This window comes from Orycteropus afer, unplaced genomic scaffold, assembly GCF_000298275.1.
Source record: "Orycteropus afer afer isolate SDZICR_OR568_19922 unplaced genomic scaffold, OryAfe1.0 scaffold00033, whole genome shotgun sequence".
In the NCBI taxonomy this organism is placed as follows: Eukaryota; Metazoa; Chordata; class Mammalia; order Tubulidentata; family Orycteropodidae; genus Orycteropus; species Orycteropus afer.
Genome location: NW_006921620.1, coordinates 11235933 through 11241951, shown reverse-complemented (window position 1 = coordinate 11241951; position 6019 = coordinate 11235933). Strand labels below are relative to the sequence as shown.

At 37.3% G+C, this 6019-nt stretch overlaps 1 protein-coding gene across 1 annotated transcript in view; it reads left to right on the top strand.

Annotated features, from left to right (window-relative positions):
- DPYD (dihydropyrimidine dehydrogenase) overlaps positions 1-6019 on the top strand; it is a 1117863-nt gene that overhangs the window by 288987 nt on the left and 822857 nt on the right. The gene's annotated exons all lie outside the window — the stretch shown is intronic.

Below are 6019 nucleotides of genomic sequence, written 5' to 3'. Positions count from 1 at the left end.
TCTTCCTAGTCTGTCTCAGTCTATAAGCTGGGCTGTTACCTGTGCACCAGGTGCATCTCTCTGGGTTTTAAACACCAGAGGCTCAGCCTCCAAAACTCACATCTATATGTCACCACTGTAGGGCAAACCGACAGACAAGTTTGTCCTGCTGCTAGAGACCTCTCGTGTCACCCCCACCTGGCTGACTGTTCCTCTGTCTGGCTTCCTGGCTTTTAATACCCTTTTCCTGCTCTTCCAGCCTGCTACTCTGGCGTCCCTGCATTGTCTCTCCTCACCTGTAAGCCTGGGGCTTAAGGCTTTTATCACCTTCCCTGCTCTTCTGGCCTGCTACTCTGAGTCCCTGGGTTACAGATGTCTCATTTAGGGTCAATTTGTAGTTGCCCTTTAATGTTATGCAAATTTGGCCTCAGTTTGGAAAATTGAATCAGTCCCTACCCTCAACAAATCCTTCATCACGATCACCTTCACTTGCTGCACATGCAGCTTTTAAATCATTGAAAAGGCTATTAGCGTTTTCTTGCACTAAAGTAAGGCTAAGTATGAACTGGATGTAGCTGTTTCAACTTACCTACAAATGTAACTTAAAGATACAGTTTGGAACAGATCTCATTCATAGCCCAGAGGTTGCCTGTATATAGCACAATAAATTAGCAAAGTGTTATGATTTACACAATATATTCTGTAAGTAAATGAAATTGGTATTGTAAAAAGTGGATAAAAAAATAGCCTAAAGTGTAGCCAGTAAAGTTTAAAATTAATTAATAAAATGAGAAACACTCACAATACTTTTGCGATTTTTTACTTATTTGTTTTGGCAGTGGTGGGGTGATGAAACATTTAAACATAATCACTAAACAAAAAGTCTGAAAGCAAGCACAGGTAGTCTCTGACTTAAGATGTGATTACGTTCAGATATCTCTGTTGTAAGTTGGTTCTGAAGGAAATTGAATACTTTTTTTCTTAAATTTTTGTTATTTTTACCTTTTCAGTATCTTTAACAATCCTATTTTATTTGTTTTTGTGGGTTGGAAACATTACATTCAAATGTACAGATATATTTTAATGCATGCATACATAATAAGTATACAAATCATAAAAATTTACTCCTGTGATGAAGAAGAGTTGGACAACACTGATATTTTGTCAGTTGTGGTAATATCTCCACTTGTGGAAGGTTCTGGATCATCTGGATTATCCCTGGGAATGGGGATGGCGCTTCCAGTCAGAATATTAGTAAGAGTTGTTTGCATGGTCCTTTTCTTGTTTTCTTCATATATTTTGTGGTTAACATCACATTTCTTCCTAAATTTGCCTATCAACTTTAGCAAAGTGAGCAACATTTTGGTCCATGTTTTCAAGCAACTGAAGCCCATGATTTAATTTAGAAAAACATCTGAGAATGATAACATCAGCAAATTATACACTGCAACATTGTATGCAGGACTTACTACTAATGATAACATATGCATAAAGGAAAAAAAAAGAGATCATGAGTGTGTTTCATCGTAACTCAAAAACTTAGCAAGTTGGGGACTACCTGTATAGTTGTGCACAAATGTACAAAAATTCAAGTTTCAAAAATACCATATTCAGCATACATAATTTGGAGGAGTTGATGTGCATAACAAAAATATATTCTGAAAATTTATTTAAATGTCTTTTATTTTTAGTATAAGTTCTAACCTAAAGCCCTTTAAATAAGGAAATGTTGATTTGAGACTTCAAACTAATAAATTAGGTGTTATTACCAATTGAAGACAAATCAGAAATTAATTTTATGAATTTCTTTATTTATATGTAAGTAATCACAAAGTTGCATTCAATTTTCACAGTAGTAGATATACTGCATAAATTAACATGTGCTCATAATACTTATTTAAAAAGTCATCAAGATGTAATAGTAGTCAATGTACTGAGTGCCAGAAAATAGATATTTTAGTTACAATCATGCTATTTTCTTACTTTATATTCACATAACCTTGGCAAAGTAAATTAATGCTTCTAACCTTGGTCTGTTTAAAAGTAAAAATATGCTACTACCATCTGTTTAAAATATACACATATCTGTTTATATATGCATAGACTAAGATATAAAATCTCATATCATTGATTACCTCTAGAAATTTGTGGGAAGGACATCACCACTTTTTACATACTAAACCCAATGAACTTACTACATTATCAAGAAAAAAAAAATGAAGTTAACAAGGAGGTTAATAATAATGTCTACCTCTCATCTCATTTGAAGATGTGACAGATAAAACATCCGAACTTGCTTTGGATCATAAATCACTATCTGAGGAGATACAGGAATGATGTTCTTCTTCACTTCTATGATTTGTTGCATCCATTCATGAGATACTTGCAGATGTTATTACCTTTTGACTTTTGTAATAGAGGATGTGTTTTTAAAGTGTGACATATACCCATTACCTCCTTGCCTCATCATCCAGATTCTTGTTCTAATTGGCCTCTGTTTTCTCCCAAGTTATATGTAATTGACATTTTATATTTTAAAGTCAATAATAGTTTCCTGGAGAAAAACCACTTGACCCCTATGCAGCATATGCCAGGTAAACACACTCACTCTTTCTTCTTTCCTCCCTTTCCTATTTCTTACCTCTCTTTACTTCCCTCTCACAATCTTCTTTTTCCCTCTCCTACTTCCCTTTCCTCTGTTTTTGTTTATTCTCTGTTTTGGGTACCTCTTGTGTCTCTCTAACAGACATACCACATATGAGATGGCTTGAACAAAACAGGAGTTTATTCTCTTACAGTTTTGGAGGCTAAAAGTCCAAGTTCAAAGTGTCAGGTCTTGGGGCTGGGTGAAAATCCCCTGACCTTGGGCTTCAGCTCTGCCTCTTGTTCCTGCCCCACTGAAGCTAGAGGAATCTCTTCACTCAGGCAGCTGCTGGTTGATGAAGCTAACAAGTCCAAGGTTGAAAAATGAAGTGGCACAGTTCCAATATTACCAAACTACCCAGCAAGCCATTGATATCAAGTCCTGTTAACAGTCCCAAGATCAGCAGACAACCGGCAGGCTGATGACTAATGACTCAGCTAAATAATGGATTCAAGCATCCCAAAAGCTAGAGACCGTCCTCATAGCTTCTTATATACTGGAAGCAGCCCCCATCCCTAAAGTGGCTACTCAGCTGCTCCAGTAGATTCCACCATGGAGTTAATTACCAGTCTTACATTGGGAATAACTACATCCAGCTGCCCAGCTACTCAAAACCATGCCCAGCCAAGTTGACACACAACCTTAATTAGTAACCACATCCTCCTCCTTTTCTGTTTCATATTTTTCTTTTCTATTCCTAATATTTTGTTTCATTTTCAACAAATAGTTATGCAGAATTTACTTTTACCATGTAGCATGCTAAGGACTAGTCTAGCACCATCATTCTTTTAAACTCCATTGTATTCTTAGTATTTTAATGAGCATATCATTCAAATAACGTGAACTCATATCTAAAACTAAATTCATCATCTTCTTAACTATCTCTTTAGCTGATTTTCCTGTTTAATAACTTTATTTCATATCTAATAACATTATGGAGTCCCTAGGTGGCTCAAATGGTTAAGTGCTACACTACTAACTGACTAGTTAGTTCAGAGGTGCCTGGAAGTAAGACCTGGCAATCTGCTTTCAAAAGATCACGTACCTGAAAACCCTGTATAGCACATACACATGGACTTGCCAGGAGGCAGAATTGACTTGACAGCAACCAACAACAGCTCTGCACACATGGACTTGCCAGGAGGCAGAATTGACTTGACAGGAACCAACAACAGCTTTATAGATTGGTCCTTTTTTATATTTAAATATGCTATTCTATTATACGGGAGCTCTGGTAGTATAGTGGCTAAGACACTGCCTGCTAACCAGACGGCTGGCGGTTCAAACCCACCAGCCACTCCTCGGAAGGAAGGTTGGGCAATCCTACTTCCGTAGTGATACTGCCTCGGAAACCCAAGGAGGGGTCGCTATGAGTCGGGGCCGACTTGACGGCACATAACAACAACAACAACAACATTCTATTATACGGGAGCTCTGGTAGCATAGTGGCTAAGGCACTTGCCTGCTAACCAGATGGCTGGCGGTTCAAACCCACCAGCCACTCCTCGGAAGGAAGGTTGGGCAATCCTACTTCCGTAGTGATACTGCCTCGGAAACCCAAGGAGGGGTCGCTATGAGTCGGGGCCAACTTGACGGCACACAACAACAACAACATTCTATTATACAGAAAAAAATTCTCATCTTTACATTTGTATTTTCAGAGTTACACATTGTGTTTTCTTTTTTCCCTTGATAATAGTAGATAATGGTTTCTCTAGTTGATGCATTTTTTAAAAGACCCAGCTCCTACAGTTTTATATTTTTTTATTCATTAATTCTGACTTCATCTTTATTAATTCTTTCCTTCTGCTATCTTTCTTCTTATTTGTTATTCTGTTTTAACCTCTAGAGTTGCATACTTATTTAATTTTCATTTTTCTAGGCTGAATAATTGAAACATTTAAAATTATTAATTCCACTGTGCATATACCATGTCAGTCAGTATCCATAAGTTTTCATTATCTTATTTTTGTTATTTTTATTTATTTATTTGAGTAATTGAAGCTTTGTTTTTCCCTTTTTGGAGTCCTGGTGGTACAGTGGTTAAAGTGCGTGGCTGCTAACTAAAAGGATAGCAATTCAAACCCACCTATCAATCCATGGGAGAAATATGTGGCAATCTGCTTCCATAAAATTAGAGCTTTGGAAATTTTATGGAGGCAGTTCCACTCTGTCCCATAGGCTTGCTTTGAGACAAAATTGACTTGACAGCAGTGTTTTTGTTTTTGCTTTTTTTTTTTTTTTTTTCTTTTTACACTAGAGTTGCTTCTGCATTCTTTCTTTATTCATTTAGTTTTACATCCCCTATAATTGTCTATGGGAGCTCTGGTAGCATAGTGCCTAAGGCACTTGACTGCTAACCAGGAGACTGGCGGTTCAAACCCACCAGCCACTCCTTGGAAGGAAGATGGGGCAATCTATTTCCATAGTGATACTGCCTTGGAAACCCAAAGAGGGGTCGCTATGAGTCGGGTCCGACTCCACATTAAACAACAACAACAACAACATAATTGTCCATGCCTTTTTAAAATAGGAGTTCTTTTTCATTTTAGCTTTTGTTTGTTTCTAGTTGTTTGTTTTATACGTTATTGTCATCTTGATTTTTAAGAGCAAAAACAGAGGTCTAATATTCATTACTTGTTTTGGAAGTAAATTAGTTGCAAACATTAATTTCTTGCGTGGTAGTATCTTCTTTTATGGTACAAAATGTTTTCATAGGTCTTATATCTCATTTTATATTTTCTCCTTTTCCATCCTTGAACAAAAGGGATTATATCAAGCCTAGTATTTCTCAAGAAGAGAGTTAGTGAATTTTTGATAGATCTGTTCACTATCGTGATTTTTTAATCAATTTTTTCCTTTTTGAATCCTGGATGCTGGTTGATTAGGATATGCTAGCTGGTTCAGTGGGTTAGTTCTTGAGGAGTGTGGAAGATCCATGATCATGGAAGATTCCACTTATGTGACATGAATTCTACTACTTTTTTTCTTTCTTTCTTTCTTTTTTTTTTTTTAATTGTGATTTGGGTGAATATATACAGAGCAAATTCACTTTCCATACAGCAGTTCATATACACTCTGTCTCATGACATTGACCACAGTTTACCACAATGCAACAGCTCCCATCCCACTTCTCCCCATAGTTACCACTTCCCAGTGTCCATCCCTCCATGCACTCCTGCCCTCCCGCCCCCCATGCATAAGCAGCCTTTCTTTCTCACATGATTATTCTCTCCAAGGAGTGTATCAACCTGAGGTAAATGTTCAACTCATATGCCTGTCTTTTGTTTGGCTGGAAACCACAGGTGTGGATTCAATTCCAGACCTGAAGGGCAGCTAGGGGCCATAGTCTCAGTGGTTCCACCACACTCTAACGGACAAGCAAACCTGGTCCCC